This window comes from Rhipicephalus sanguineus, chromosome 10 (assembly GCF_013339695.2).
Source record: "Rhipicephalus sanguineus isolate Rsan-2018 chromosome 10, BIME_Rsan_1.4, whole genome shotgun sequence".
Taxonomy (NCBI): Eukaryota; Metazoa; Arthropoda; class Arachnida; order Ixodida; family Ixodidae; genus Rhipicephalus; species Rhipicephalus sanguineus.
In genome coordinates, this window is record NC_051185.1 from 128,674,626 (window position 1) to 128,691,299 (window position 16,674).

Here is a 16,674-nt window from a genome sequence, read left to right on the forward strand (position 1 = left end):
TGAAAAGTTGGTTTATAAAAGCTTCCAGGTAGAACTGTGCATGAAATTTGGGACTCTCCACGCATCTCCGCGATGCATTGAACGTTGGCCTTACCAACGCCTCCTCAGGCGCTGGCCTTGCACACTCAGAAAATGTGCTGTTCTTGGGAGCTTGACGGTGACTGTAGGAGAAAGGAAGCTTCGTTGTAGAAAAGTGGAAAAAGGGGCGACTTTGTTGCCCAGAGCACATTTGCAACGCGTCCATTCTTGCCATTCCAAATCAGTTCAGCGCGAGACACCAGCCGCTCGCTCAAAACACGCTAGTCCCATCGTCGTTATCTTCTAATATTTATCATAGACCAGGGCCTGAGGTGGCGAGTTCTAGATGGTACAGCTTTTGCACAGGCCTGAACAGCTGAGAGCCATTGGGTATTTTAATTTTACAAGCACAGAACTATGCTGTTGCGGGATGCCGTGTCGATGGAAGGACGCATCCCAACATAAAACGTGACTGTTTATTATCGTAGTAACAGCAGTGGGGCAAGCACGAAGCCGGTGGGATCTGACGTCGTAGTGCTGGATGGCAGTGCAGCAAGGAATTCACCTGGGAGACGGAGTAGTTTCCTGTCGACGAGCTCTGCTGGTGTAGCGTGGATGTCCGGCTTGAAGGTGGTGCGAAGACTGAGGATGACGGCTGGGATGGCCTCGAGCCAGGTTGAGTCCAAGTGGCACATAATGGCTGCTTTGAACTGTCGGTGGAAATGCTCAATCATTCCGTTGGTGGGGGTGGTAACTGGTGGTCCTCAAGCGTTCAAAACCGATGGTCAGCCCGAGGAGCCTGAAAAGGTGAGACTCGAACTATCGTGCTTGGTCGGTGGTTACACGGCGGAGGGCGCCGAAACGAGCAATCCAGCCGGTGAAAAAGGCTGAGGCGATGTCTTCCGTGGTGATTCCCTCGAGGGGCCATGGCTCGGGCTATCGAGTGTACCGATCGATGGCAGTGAGGCAGTAGCGTTAGGGTCCAGCCGAGGGAAAGTGTCCTATGATGTCAAGGTGGACGTGCTCAAACCGACCAGAAGGCTGAGGGAATGTTCCGAGTGGTGATGTGACGTGCCTGGTGACTTTAGCGCATTGGCATTGAATGCAGGAGCACGCCCAGATGCGACAATCCCGCTGCATGGAGGGCCAGACATTGCGGTCAGCCACGAGGCGTGTAGAGGCACGTATGCCTGGATGGCTGAGGTTGTGGAGCTGGTTGAAAAGACCACGGTTATAGGACAGGGGCACATAGGGCCTGCTTCGTTCTGTCGACATGTCGCAACAGATTGTGGTTGTCGACCCTGGAATGGGGACTTGTTGCAGCTGTAGTGAGGACCTGCCCTTAAGAAGTTCCTGTAGTTCGGTGTCCGTAGTGTGAGCCTCGGCGAGGACGTCCGCTGTTATCTGCAGAGAGGTGATGGCTGCTATACGTAAAAGTGCGTCGGCGACCACGTTGTCTTTCCCGCTGACCTGTTGGATGTCAGTGGTGAACTGTGCAATGAACGAGAGTCAGTTGTGCTGTACAGGCGGGAGTTTGTCGCGACGTTGAGAGAAGGCTTAGGTAAGAGGCTTGTGGTCAGTATAGATGGTGCAGTTCTGTGCTTCGAGAATATGGCGAAAGTGTTGCACTGCTTTGTATATTGCCAGAAGTTCTCTGTAGTAGGCTGGCAAACTTGTCGGGGCGGTGGTCATGGTTTCGTCAGTGGAACTGCCCGCAGGGGCGTCTGTGGAAGCAGGCGTTTGGTGTGTAGCGACACCACGGACCCGAGCTAACGGGGGGGTTTCGACCCCCTCCCACGCCTAGCCGTGCGTGGCTTTGCCGTGTCCGGGGAAAAGGGGATCCTGGGGGTTGAGCCGACGCCGGGTGTTTGGACCGTTAAGGCCCCCTGGCGGAGGCAACACACCCCTTTGGCCCCGGCTTCACGTAGACGGCACCCCTGGGCTGACCCACCCAGGGGAAATCGGCAGTCGCCTTTTCCTGTCTTTCTCTACCACATCTTCGTCTTTCTCTCTCACTTTTAGCCTTTCCTGTCTTCTCCTCTCTTTAATTTACTTCAAGGTTTTCGTGGCGGCAAGGGTTAACCTTGTGTATATGTCCTTCCTTGAGCATTATATATTAGGTTATAGTGGCCATGTACAGCTGGCGTCTGTGGTCCTATAACGGGCTGCAGCGTCCCCTCGTTGGGCTCGGTGGTGGGCGGCTGCCATGGCCGCCGAAAATGATCATACACTTATGAACTCTAATGCCTTCCCCAAACTTTCTGATCGCCCTCTCGCAAAGAGATGGCGCACCGAAGAAACACACAACATCTTTTCTACGCCGAAAGAAATTTTCCCTCGTTTTCATGTAATCCACTGCACAGATCCTCAGAAGACCGTCAGAACTCTTTCCCCATTTATTGTTGCCAAGTGTCTTGCTGACACAATTGGACCCGGCTACAAGGCCACTGAAATGATTAGCGGCGACTTGTTGCTTGAAGTACGAGACAGTGCACAGTACAGAAAGCTTTCAAACCTTGTGGCATTCGGCGCTGTTCCAGTCACAGTGACCCCTCATCGGTCAATGAACACCGTTCGAGGAGTGATCTCCGACGATGACCTTCTAAACCTGACTGAAGAAGAGCTCCTCGAAGGATGGAAGGAGCAGAACATAACCCAGGTGCAGAGAATTAAGATCAAGCGCGAGAACAAAGAAATTCCGACAAAATTTTTGATCATCACTTTTGCTTCAACTGTCCTGCCAGAGTCCCTTGAAACTGGGTATACAAAAACAAGAATCAGACCCTACATCCCCAATCCACGTAGGTGTTTTAAGTGCCAACGTTTCGGCCATGGTTCACAGAGTTGCAGAGGCCGACTGGCCTGTGCTAAATGCGGGAACCATGATCACTCCTCCGACATCTGTGACAGTCCGCTCCACTGTCCAAACTGTGAAGGTGAGCACGCGGCATACTCTAGAGCCTGTCCTACATGGAAAAAGGAGAAAGACATACTCACACTAAAATACAAAGAAAATATCTCTTTCAGGGAAGCACGAAGGCGGTGTTCGCCTTTCTATGGCACATTCTATGCTGATGCGGCGCGTCGGGGGGCAATGCCGCAGCGGCCTCCACCACAAGTCCAGCTCGCGCGCAGAGAGCCGTTGGCTGTGGCTCCTGCCCCCGTGGTGGAAGCAGTTACCTCTGCTCCACCCACCCCGCAAGAAAGTCCCGCTGCCCTAGGGTCGCTGGCACCAACACAACCACAGGCGAGAGCCTGCGCTATGCGAACCGAACACGCAGGACCGTCACGACCCGTCACGGTGGGCGCAGCCAAGGCTGCCTCACTCTCTCCGGCCCCAGCTGCCGCTGTCGACGAACAGCGCAGCCTGGACCCGAAGACTGTCCCATCTACCTCCGGGCTGGTGGGCTCAAAAATCTCGTCCTCTGTGGCGAGACTTTCACGGGAAACCTCCCACTCGTACGAGCGCTCGTCCGGTACCTCGCAGGAGGCAGTGGACACTACACCTATCCTAACGGCGCATCAAGTGCCTAAGGAGCGGCGAGCGTCCCTCGACCGCTCCAAAAAAGATAAGACTCACGTCACAGGGCCCAGAAAGGGCCCTGCAATCTAAGGCAGTACCTCTTTCCTTTGTACACACAGCACCAACTCACTTTCACAATGGAAACACAAATTATGCAGTGGAATGTGAGGGGTCTTCTTAGGAACCTCGACGACGTTCAAGAACTCCTACACAAACATAACCCAAAAGTGCTGTGTGTGCAAGAAACACACCTTAAACCAAAGCATACGAACTTCCTTACACACTATATCACTTTCGCAAAGGTCGTGATGATGCGCTCGCGTCGTCTGGCGGTGTTGCCATCATAATAGACAAAAGTGTAGCATGTCAACGCATGCAGCTGCAAACACCCCTGGAAGCGGTGGCCGTTAGGGCTGTTCTTTTAAACAAACTCATTACCATTTGCTCACTTTATATACCCCCACACTATCAGCTACACAAACACGAATTTCAGTCTTTTATAGATGAGTTGCCAGAACCTTACGTTGTTCTCAGTGACTTCAATGCACACAGTAGCTTGTGGGGCGACTCTCGCAACGATGCGCGAGGCCGGCTCATTGAGCAATTTCTGCTCTCTGCTGGTGTATGTCTATTGAATAAGAAGGAACCAACATTTTATAGCCTTGCCAACCAAAGTTACTCATCCATAGATCTTAGCATTGCTTCTCCCATACTTTTACCTTATCTTAACTGGAGCGTTATAAAAAACCCTTTTGGGAGTGATCATTTTCCAGTACTCCTGCGAACAACAAAACAAAACGAATCTCCACCACAAGCCCTGCGGTGGAAGGTCAACGCAGCCAACTGGGAAGAGTACCAACGTCTTACTGCAAGGATCTCTTGGGCCGACATGTCTTCCTTAGGAATTGACGCTGCAGTTCAATATTTCACTGCTTTTATAATTGACGCTGCCTTGCAAAGTATACCTGAAGTAAGAAGTGCGGTAGGTAAACGTCGTGTTCCTTGGTGGAACGACGAATGCCGTGAAGCTCGCAAGAACCAGAACAAAGCGTGGGGGCTACTACGTGATTCCCCCACTGCAGAAAATTAATCAATTTTAAGCAGGTAAAATCTCAAGGGCGGAGAACGCGCAGGCAGGCCAGAAGAGAGAGTTGGCAAAGATACATATCAAGTATCAACTCCTACATGGATGAAGCTAGGGTATGGAACAGGGTTGGTAGGGTACAGGGTCGACAAACATTCTCTCTTCCATTGGTGAACACACATGGAGACACATTGGAGGACCAGGCGAACTTCCTGGGCGCACACTTCGAACATGTGTCCAGTTCGTCACATTACTCCGAAGCCTTCCAACGGTATAAAACACAGGCAGAAAGGCAGAAGTTACAACGCAAAAGTGCAAAAAGAGAGGGATACAACCGGCCTTTCTGCTTGGCAGAGCTGCAGGCAGCACTAGCTTGCTGCAACGGGTCTGCCCCAGGTGCCGACCGTGTAGTATACGAAATGTTGAAAAATCTACCACATGAATCACAAAACACCCTCCTTTGTCTCTACAACGGTGTATGGTCGTCCGGCGAGATCCCCTCTGCGTGGAAGGAGGCTATTATAATTCCAGTTGTGAAAGAGGGCAAGAATCCATCTTTGGTTTCCAGTTACAGGCCTATAGCCTTAACAAGTTGTCTTTGTAAAGTTTTTGAAAAGATGATAAACCGCCGGTTGTTACATTTTCTCGAATCCAACAAACTACTTGACCCCTATCAGTGTGGCTTTCGAGAAGGTCGGTCCACTACTGACCATTTGATACGTATCGAGGCACAAATTCGTGAAGCATTTGTCCATAAACAGTTCTTCTTGTCTGTGTTCCTCGATATGGAAAAGGCTTATGATACAACGTGGCGGTTTGGAATTATGAGAGACCTCTTACACTTAGGCGTGCGTGGTACAATGTTAAATATAATATAAAGCTACTTGTCGAACCGCATATTCCGTGTTCGAGTGGGCAATGTACTATCAAGACAATTTGTGCAGGAAACTGGAGTTACTCAGGGTGGGGTACTCAGTTGTACTCTTTTTATTATAAAAATGAATTCTCTTCGTCTGTACATCCCACGTAACCTGTTTTATTCTACATATGTAGATGATGTGCAGATAGGGTTTAAGTCCTGTTCTCTCGCAATCTGTGAGCGACAGGTCCAGCTTTGTCTCAACAAGGTCTCGAAATGGGCTGATGAGAACGGGTTCAGACTGAACCCACAAAGAAGCACTTGCGTCCTTTTCACACGAAAAAGAGGTCTACACCCTGATCCTGAAATTTTCATGCGGGGTGAGCGTCTACCTGTCAACGGAGAACACAAATTTCTAGGCATAATCTTAGACGCAATGTTAACCTTTGTACAGCACATAAAATATCTTAAAAATAAATGTATGAAAACAATGAATATCCTAAAAGTGCTGTCATGCACAACGTGGGGCAGCGATAGAGAATGTCTGATGAACCTCTATAAAAGCCTCATACGCACCCGTATAGATTATGGAGCGATCGTTTACCAGTCTGCAACGCCAACTGCTCTGAAAATGCTGGACCCTGTCCACCATTTAGGCATTCGTCTTTCCACAGGTGCCTTCAGAACAAGCCCTATAGAAAGCCTCTACGTGGAATCAGACGAGTGGTCTCTTCATTTACAGAGGTCATACCTATCTTTTAAGTATTTTTTGAAAGTGAATGCAAGCACTGATCATCCCGCATATCCTGCTGCAAATGACCTGTCCAGTTGCCAGCTTTTTCACAACAAACCCGCAGTGAAGGAGCCTTTCTCGCTGCGTGTACGAGCTCTTGCGGTAGAAACAGGTGTTCCACTGCTCGAACACCGCTTAATGGCTCCTACTTTACAGGTCGCGCCTTGGGAGTGGCAGGTTATAGACTGTGATACTTCTTTTGTAGATGTCACAAAGCATGCCCCCCCTCTACACATCCAGATGTATTTCCGTGAACTGCAGCACAAATACCCTCGCGCAGAAATTTTTACAGATGCGTCAAAGTCCCATGCTGGCGTGTCCTACGCAGTCGTCGGTCAATCTTATTCTCACTCTGGTACTCTGAACCCTAGCACAAGCATATTCACAGCAGAGGCACACGCAATACTGGAGGCCGTAAAACACATTAAAGAAATGAAACTAAGAAATGCAGTAATATATACAGACTCCTTAAGCGTGGTGAAAGCTTTAAAAACCCTCAAAACATACAGAAATCCTGTTATTGTATCGCTATACTCACTCCTGTGCACCGTATACTCGGCCGAACAGCATGTTGTAATATGCTGGGTGCCAGGACATCGTGGTATAAAGGGCAATGAGCTGGCTGACGAGCTCGCCATATCAACTCACGCAAACGCTACTGCATCGTCCACAGCTGTCCCTGTAATGGACTTAAAGCCCCTATTAAGGGAAAAACTCAGGGCTTACTGGCAGCGGTTATGGGACCGACAACTAGAAAATAAGTTACACCTAATAAAGCCACACCTCGGTAACTGGCCACCCACATCAAACATACGTCGTACAGATGTAACACTCTGTCGACTTCGAATAGGACACACACACAGCACACATGCACACCTCTTGACCGGTGGTGATCCACCTGTGTGTGATAAATGCGGTGAGCCACTCACCGTGCTCCACATTTTAATACAATGCAAGGAACTGGACGCTATTAGAAGAAAGCATTTTCCGTTTCCCTACCGACATCAAATACCATTGCATCCATCTATGTTCATAGGTAGGGAACCGCTTTCATATAAATCATTATCCGCGTTTTTAAAGGATGTAAATAGTTTGCACGTCATGTTCTCCGGCAACCCGTAGCACTATCTCTGAGAAGAGGCTGCGGTGGCTACAAGAAAATAGCACCTGCCTCGCGGCCCTTGGACACAAGGGCTGTGAACGAGGCATTCGTGCTCTGGCCATGTGGTTTTCGTTCATTATCACGACTCCGTCATTGATCCTCACTGCAGACATCACGTCACTCTCATAATTTTATTACCTTTACCCGCCCTAGGGCGCGGAATTTTGGGCCCATATACAGCCGTGTAACATGATCATAGTCCATATCTCGCGTTTCATTCTTATATTTCACCTCTGTTCATGGCGCTCTTTGGCCAAGCATGGCCCTTGCACCATTAAAACCCAGATATCATCATCATCGTCAGTGGAACTGACGGTTGAAGGGGTCGTTTTCCGAGCTTCGAGTTTCTTGGAGAAGAACGCCAAGGGATGCCAGGTGTTGTCCATGCGCTGCATGAGGGCGGCGCCGATGGGGAAGCTAGATGCGTCCGTGAAGAGTCCCAAGGGAGCGTCTGGCACGGGGTGGGTGAGAAGCGTAGCGGTGCAGAGGGCGGCTTTGCAATCTTCGAAAGTTTTCGCTAACGTCGGTGTCCACATGATGAGTTGGTTTTCGTAGGCCAGCTAAAGCATCATGAAGGGGAGCCTGGTAGTCAGCTGCGTGTGGCAAGAAACGCCTGTAAAAGTTCAGCAGTGCGGCGACAACCTGGATGGTGGGTGACAACTGCGGCAAGGAGGCCTCGATGACGTGATCAGCAATCTCCGCAAGTTCGTCGAGAGGTAGCCTAACCTGACCCTACAGAATTGCTTGAACGTGGTGCGGGAGTTGTTGGAGCCAAAGCGCTTGCAGGAAGGAATCCTGGACTTGCATGTTGCCCGCAAGAGCACGTATGTGGCGCAGGAGCTGCGAAGGTTTGTGCTCAGCAAGCTCTGCGGACTGAAGTTGTCGTACGTTCTGTTCTTTTGAGAGCGACAGGCGGTGGATAAGTTGAGTCTTGAGGTGTTCATAGAGGTTGGCCGTTGGTGGATTGGCAAGGATATCCCGGACCTCGTTGGCATAACTTGCTTCCAGGTGGGCGACGACGTAATCGTAGCGGGTCCGGTCTTGCGTGATGCGCGCCAGGGAGAACTGGGCCTCGACCTGGGCGAACCAGACCTCGGGCGAGTCCGCCCAAAATGGCGGAAGCTTGACAGCGACACGCCAGGTGTTGTATGAGGCAGCGTGCGGGATGCCTTCTGTGGGAGCTCTGACGTCCTCAGTGGAGCCGGCAGGCACGGCCTCAGTTGTGGAGGCATTGCCAGAATGCTGCTATTGCTGGGTCTGCAGTTCCTGTTGAAGTTGTTGCGCTTGCTGGCGCAGAGCGGTGAGGGCTTCTGGGTCGGCCATGGCGGTGCGATTTGTTCGGTTTCCGGGTCACCAGATGTGGGATGCCGTGTCGATGGAAGGACGCATCCCAACATAAAACATAATGACTGTTTATTACCGTAGTAACAGCAGTGGGGCAAGCATACCGACACTGCGCTCAGTTGGGTACCGAAGGAATGATTACTTCCGAGCTTGGCAGCTTGGTGTTATAGCCACCGTCGGTGATGTAAGCCTCCGGTGACGCTGCGGTGGCACTGTTCCTTATCGGAGGTGTGGTGTAGCATGCAGCCGTGTCACGCCGAGCTAGCTAGTGACGATGCGGAGGCTGTGCCGGTTTGTGCGCAGTGTGTCGCCACACCATCTTTACTTTGAATGCATTCACTTACTACACCAGTTTTCCAGAACAGTCTCGGAGCATTGTCCTCATGAATAATCACCACGTCCCCTTTCTTTATGTTGTTAATCTTTGATGCTTTCCTCGAGTGAACGCTTAGGAGTGTGAGGAGATACAGTAAAAGCTCGTTAATTCGACTCTCGTTAATTCGGAAAATCGGTTAATTCGGACACGTCATCTGGTCCCTGTAAATATACGCATCACTCTATGAGACTGGGCGCTCGTTATTTCGGACAGATTTGACCACAAATCGGATAATTCGGCGACTTTCGGCCCGCTGGCGAGGCTCGAAAACGAAAAAAGAACAATTCGGAACAAAAGTGAAGCTCAAGCGCAGCATCGCCATGGACATCAATTATCGACTTGGCTTGGATTACGGTGGCTAGAGGGGGAGGTGTCAGCATCGGCCAGGCTGCGCCGTGCAAGCCGGTGCGGCACATTTTCATGACGCCGACAGGTGGCGCGCTCGTCGTCTCCGAGATGCCTAGAGCGAGGTCTGTCGAAGTGGTCTCGTGGATTCTCTCCGGCAAAGCGCGTGTTATGTGACCTGTTGCTTCGCCTGTTCGGCTTTTGTTTGTGCGTATTGGTGCCCGATGGCAAAAGGCGTTCCCGTAACCAGCGGCGCTTCGCGGGAAACGTGAATTTCCTAGTCAGCAAACGCGTGTATGGCACGCTGTCTACTCAAGCGAGAAACGCATGTCGCGTTTTTCGTGACCGAGAAACGTATGTATGTCGCGGATTTTGCGAGCGAGAAAAGCATGTCAAGTTTTTCGCGAATGATAGACGTATGCCGCATTGTTCGCGAGCGAGAAACGCATGTCGCGTTTTCTCGCGAGCGAAAAAGACAATTGTGCGGCGAACGCCAGTGTTGCTGCCGATCTCGCCAGCACACAAAACGTTTTCTGTCGTGAAGTTGTGTCGTCCCGTCGATAGATTATCCGTTGGCGTCAGCGGACCAGCGTGCCTTAGTTACTTTATGTGGTCGACCGAGGCTCGCAAGAAAGCCGAAAGGCGTCCGCTACAACGCGCCGACGGCTCACCTGCGAGGTTGTTGTTTGCATGTGCTGAAGCTACGTGATGAAAAAGCAACAGAGACAGCAGAGACATTGTTTCGCCTATGTATCCACTACGGGATACGTCTCAGACAGGAAAGATGATAGAAATTAAGGTCTCTCTCATCGCCGTTATCCCGCCCAGGGACGGGAACGTTCCATTCCACGAGCTGATAAGCCACTGAACAAGAACAGAGTTGTCTGTGAACTTCACTTCCACGAGAGGTTTATATTTCGCAGCTTCACACACGTGATCAACAGTGAAACAGTGGAAATTCCCCGTGGTCGCCCTTCCCTAACACCAGATTCGGTTCCAGCTTTGTTCCCCAACGTCGCTGCGTACCTTTCCAAGAAGTTGCCAGCGAAACGGGGGCCAATACTCCCGCAAACGACCACCCACTGCATAAGCCTAGGTGCAGCGTTTTCCAATCGTTACACTCCACACAAAGCTTCAGCAGCCCGAAGCAATTACCAAAGCTCTTGTTGGGCCAGCTTCATTGATATGTTTGCCTAATCTCGAAAATTATTTGGTTGCATGGTTAGTGTGCGCCGTAAGACGTCGTGGACGAAAAACGCGCCTCGCGTCCGTACCAAACACCTGCGCGAACCTAAGCCAGCGCGCGGATGAAATCTGGGAGCCGAGCTCAGCCGACAGACGCGCCCGAGGACGCGCCCATGCGGCGGCGCTGCTATCGGCACCGAGATGCCTCCCGCGCCGTCGCATCGTCATGAAAAAATGCTTCGTCTCCGGCGCGCCGTTGCTGACACCTCCCCCTCTAGCCACCATACTTGGATTGAGACTGGTTGAACGCCTTTTTTCGCGTGTGGGTTTTGTTGCTTTGTTCCCGTTGGTGTGCTGCATCGTTGATCGCTGATTTATCGAGGAACGTTTCAGTACGGCTCCTTTAGCTTGATCGTTGCTGGTGCTTTTGTGCTGGCTTCTCGTGCGACCGCACTCTCCGCCGATGGCAACGCCGGCGAAGCGGCCCAAGTACGAGGCCAAGGACTTCACCAAGGTAAATGTAAATGGTAGCGAAGCTTCCATAGAAACCCATACGTTCAGAAAATGGCTGCTCATCAGCTGCTCATGGGGCTTAGCGCCATCTGTGTGAGGAGGGAACACTTCCGGCGGAACAAAAAATAAAGCGGATGTGACGCAATATCCGGTAAAAAAGTGACGTCATTTTGTTGGCCCTAGCGCGAAATTTGACCTCAAAATATTCTTCTTAGGCCCCTGATCGCTAAGGGGTCGCGCTACGGCGAGCCGGCAAGCCCTTGGCGAATGCGCTTGAAGTCAACGCTAGCTAAACTAATATCGACCCGTGACTAAACAGCGGTGTTTAAGTGTACCGTCATGCAATTCGCCTTGGTTTTACCAGGAAACTTTATTCTTTGAGCTTTTATTCTGCGTTCGTGTCATCTTCCGCAGCGTGAATAATGTAGGCAACAGCGTACCTCTCATGTCTGCAGCGTTGCTTATTTGCTTCGCACATGCGCAGGGGACTTAAAGAGCGCATTGCATGTGTGCTTCAGTTCCAACGAGAAGAAATGACGCCTGGTCACGCCAAAATAATGATATTTCAGTTTTATTCAATGGCCACAATAACGCAATTACACACTCTACACAATGAGCAAGGAATGTCATAATATGTACAAAAAGTGCGTAGACTACGTGCACTATGTTTTGCCTTTTGTTCCGATAAATTAACCTTACGTGTAACATATCAAGACATGCGAATTATAGTGATTGTAGCGCGACAAATAACTTAGCGATCTGCTCACCGATAACAGGAAATATAATACGCACGGCGTGTTCACGAAGGAAACCGGGCAGCAGAAATACTGATTCATGAAAGTCCAGCAAGGCACTACTCCGAACCGTTGCCCCGGTGTCTTATCTAGAAGCGAGGGCTCGCCAGGCGTACGCGTGTTGCTATTGCATCCTTGGAATACCACATCGTTTCGTCGTTTCCGCGAGTACCGAGGAAAGCGCTCGGCGTGAAATGTTAGCCGCCTCGTGCCGTTGTCCGTTGAACACCGTAGCCAACACGTTCACCAACGATGAAACGCACCTCGCAACTTCGCGCACACCAAAATAAAGTTCTCACCAAATAATTGACAGAACGCATGCAAGTGCGAAACACCAGAACACCTGAGGGGGCGTGTCGCCGCAGACGAACTTTACGCGCGCCTTTCCGAACACTACAAGGACTGCGTCGCAGAGCAATGGCATGTGTCATTCTTTAGAGGGCGCTAATAAGAAGACTTTTGATAATGCATATACATTTTCATGAATTCTTTGTACACTGGATCTAAATAAATGTTATTCTGAAATAAATCTCGGTCATAAAATATAAATATTATTTTGTTGTTGAATGAAATTAGGTTTTTTGTTATTAGTGTTTGTTCCCACCACACCTAGTCGCGCTTCAATCGCTACTCCCATAACTCCCCATGCTGATGTCGCTGACAATAGGATCTGAACCGCTTTTCGCCCGAAGCTTCGCGACCTATTTGGATAGACCTTGACTTCACCACCAAAGTAGAAATTTTGCGTGCTCTGAATAACGGGCTCTCCCGACAAGAAGTGATGAAGAGTGATGAAAGGGGATCCTTCAATCGGCGGCAAGAAGCAAAGAACGAGTAACCGTACTTTTATCCCCCAACGTGACGGGAACAGAGCGCTTGCCGCTTCTCGTTATCGGAAAGGTTCAAAAGCCACGCTGCTTTAAGAACGTCAACAATCTTCCCGTGGATTACCGTGCCAACCGGAAAGCGTGGATGACGGGTGAAACTTTTGCGGTACTGCAGACATCATGCGAGCTGCTGAGCACCTTGAAGGGCTCAGAAAAATTGTGTCCGCGCGAATTTCTGCTCGAAAACAGACAAGCATCCGCGATTACTTTGTTAAGTAAAGGTATGTTGAAAAAACTCGTGCATTTATTGTGTTTATTTCGACCATTCGATAATTCGGACATTCGGTTAATTCGGACATTTTTTCCGGTCCCTAGAAATCCGATTTAACGAGCTTTTACTGTATTCACGAAGCCATCGCTTCCACACTTGTTCCATTATTAGCTGCCTGTGGACCCACAAACTGAGCAGCTCAGTATTCGTTTTTTCCCGTTGGTCTGAAGTTTTAGGTTTTGACAAGAGACGGCTGCCTAATAAAAAATGAGACGGAGTCAAGATTTCTGGCTCGGTAGAGGACAAGTAAATGTAATATGTTGGTCTAGGATTGACAACAGCTTCAGTTTCAGCAAGCAAAGTGCTCAGTTGCTGTGAGTCAACAGACGCCTTTCGCAACGACTTGCGAAGACACATTTTCACAATACGAACTAACCGCTTCCGAAAACCACCCCATCAAGGATCTCTCTCTGCAATAAATTTCCACGTTATGCTGTGGGTGGAGCAAGACTGGCTGACTTCGTCCTTCCTGATGCATGGAAGCTAATTCACGTGCAGTTTTCTTAAATATGGTAGCAATGTCCGAGTACACTATTCGTTGTGTTCCCCGCCTTGCACAAAATATTTTGAATGCCATGACTAAAGTGTTTGTGGTAAGTCCAACAATATACTCCAGATGAACTGCTCTGACTACTGCACATGTGAACAGCGCTATGTACATCTTAACGCCAGTGAAGTCGTTCACGAACACTGGCCCTGCAAAGTCAACTCCCATAACTTCAAAAGGGCGCCAATAGCACACACGATCACCGGGAAGTGGGGCTGCCGGTGCTCTCGCAACCTTGATTCGGAACCGCGCACAAATCACACACTTTCGGAGCACTCACTTCACTGCTTGTCGCGCTCTGGGCACCCAGAACCGAGTGCAGAGCTCAGTTAACCCTTTGACCCGCTATGTACACAATTGTGTACACCACTTGTTCTTGCTATTTGTATTAACTAGGGGCTAAGAAAGAAGGAGATATATCGAGCTTTGGATTAATTGAACCTCCTGCATAATAAGTTTGTCTTCATTTAACTTCATTATGCATTGTACTGTCGCATATGTTCACTTTGGTGACGGCACTACCACGTTCGACGAGTCGTTCGACGTGCCGCTTCCTGCTAGTCATGTGAAAAGTATAATTTTTTTTTTTGCTCAAACTGGACATAACCAAAAATGAACTTGCAATATATTTCTAGCCTCAGATTTCATTCTGTTTATGCCAAAACATAGCATCAGTGACTTCAGGATAAATTGATATTAAATTACAACCTAATTAGGATTAGTTGCTTTAACACACATAAATGAACATATTACGACATTATTTTTGCTGCAATGGAATATTGAGTGCCTTGAAAAAACGTATCGATTTGACACATTTACAGACAGTTCGTCATAGGTGGCGTCTGAAAGGGTTAAAGGGGCCCTCCAACACCTTTTTTGAAGCGCCTACATCGCTGCTGACCGCATCAACGCGTAGTGGCGCTCGCCAGAACTATTGCGGGCGGAAATGACGAAGATGAGCGCTGGCCTATGATTGGATAAATGTAACGTTAGAAGTAATAGCGGCGTTGAATCACAAAAAGGGTTATTATTGGGTTTAGTTTTTCTTGAGCATGCTTTTTTCACTGAACACCAACTAGACAGATGATCTTAGACACTTCAGCTTTAAAACTGCAGCACCCGGCAAAGAATGCGCCGAACGCCACGGCGCTGGAGGGAAACGCGCTCGGGACGCTCCAGGCGCCATTGTTTGTAGATACTGAAGGGAAAGAAATGTAAGAGCGTTGATATAGACGCCGTCGCAACAAGAAACACGACTAAAACTATAAAACATGATAGAGGCGTTCACGATCTGCCTCGTTTAGCACGCGCAGTTCACTCTTAATGCACCACATTGTTTGTTACTATCGCAACGGCGTCATCAATACGTTGGAAAGAACGGCCAACATTGTATGCAAGCTTCCCGTATGTAGGATCTTGCAGTTCATTTCATTGGGGCGCCATCAGACGTCACAGGGCGAGTGAAACATGGTCAGGTGACCCCGCGAAAATCGAGTTGAGGGTAGGCCTCCATTTTATTGTATTTTGAATGTTCTAGGCTGAATAACTTCGGACTGCGTGCCCCTACCGCTGCCGTTCTTGCTGCACTAATCTCTTCAGCCTCCAGTTTACGCAACCCGAAAGTAAAAACTGTAAAACAATGAGGTCAGGAAATGTGTTGGAGGGTCCCTTTAAGGTGTCGCCGACACCACCATGAAGTACAGTTCTATACACTTGAAAAATGATGAGGCACGTGACCACGTGGTTGCATGGCAGTAGCACAGGCGTCATCTCGTTGTACGTGACATCGGCGTTCTGAAGGCGAGTTGTCATCTCAATGAGGCCCTTTTCATCGATGAAGGGGTTCAGGTCTCATTGACGATGTCTTGTCGAGGTCTTGTTCAACTTCAAGTTGGGCTGTCTCCTTGGCATAAGTTTCTGTCTGTGTTTGCCTGAACCAGACGTTCTCTGCCTCTTGAAGTTCAGTAGCTGCAAGTGCTCCTTCCCTATATGACATGGGCGATCAACAGTTGTACACGAAGACTGAGGGGCGCGAGAAAACTGCACACAACGAAAAGAAGTACACGGGATGACGACAAATCTCTTTGTGTCGTTCCGTTTTCTCGCGCCCCTCAGTCATCATGAACAAATACCAACTCGCCCAACTTTTTACTTTACTGAGTTGTACACGAAGCACTTTACCCAGGCGGTGACTCTTGTAATCCGCAACGAGGAACTAAATCTGTCGACATTGAAAAGTGGTTTTGTTGTGATAGTACTGGGACGCTTGTCTTTAACTCGGATGCAACTTGTTCGTCTACAGCTCCAGAATCTCGATTGTCAGGCAGTCTTGGCCAACTATCTGCCGGATGTCGAAGTCATTCCGGTCCTTTCCACCAGAGCTGGCTATTTCAAAGGTCTGTTATTGAAAATTCTCCCATCAACAGATCGGCTGGGTTTTGTATTCCCGGACAGTGATGCCACTGGCCTGGATCTGTTGCTTGACTTATCTGGTTGACTCCTTTAGAAACAAATTGCTTCCACTTGGTTGCTATGCTTTGTATCCAGCAAAGCGTTACAGTTGAGTACGTCCGCATGTGCTCTTCCATCTCCCAATGCCTGGATTTTAGAGCTTCTTGCAAGAACTTTAGGGCTCTAGAAGTCAGAACAGCGGCTACCAGTTCCAAACGTAGTAACGTGACTCGTTTGATTGGAACCACTCTATACTTCGAAAAGAGAAGCTGAACTCCCACGTTACCGCATCGATCCTAAAGTCTCAGATAAGCGACGGCATCTTAAGCACAAGAGCTGGCATCCGCGAATGCATGAAGCTGTGAGCTTGCAGGCTTGTCAAGTAATAACTTGAGATCACACCTGGGAAGTGAGAAGGGCTGAGATCCTTTCAGTTCGTTGGACCAAGTTTCCCACTAATTTCTAAGTGGCTCACGCATAACTTCTTCCCACGCCGTACCATGCTCCCACAATCTTTGAAAG

At 49.4% G+C, this 16,674-nt stretch overlaps 1 protein-coding gene across 1 annotated transcript in view; it reads left to right on the plus strand.

The window, feature by feature from the left end:
- LOC119406732 (EGF domain-specific O-linked N-acetylglucosamine transferase) overlaps positions 1–16,674 on the plus strand; it is a 346,078-nt gene that overhangs the window by 31,556 nt on the left and 297,848 nt on the right. The gene's annotated exons all lie outside the window — the stretch shown is intronic.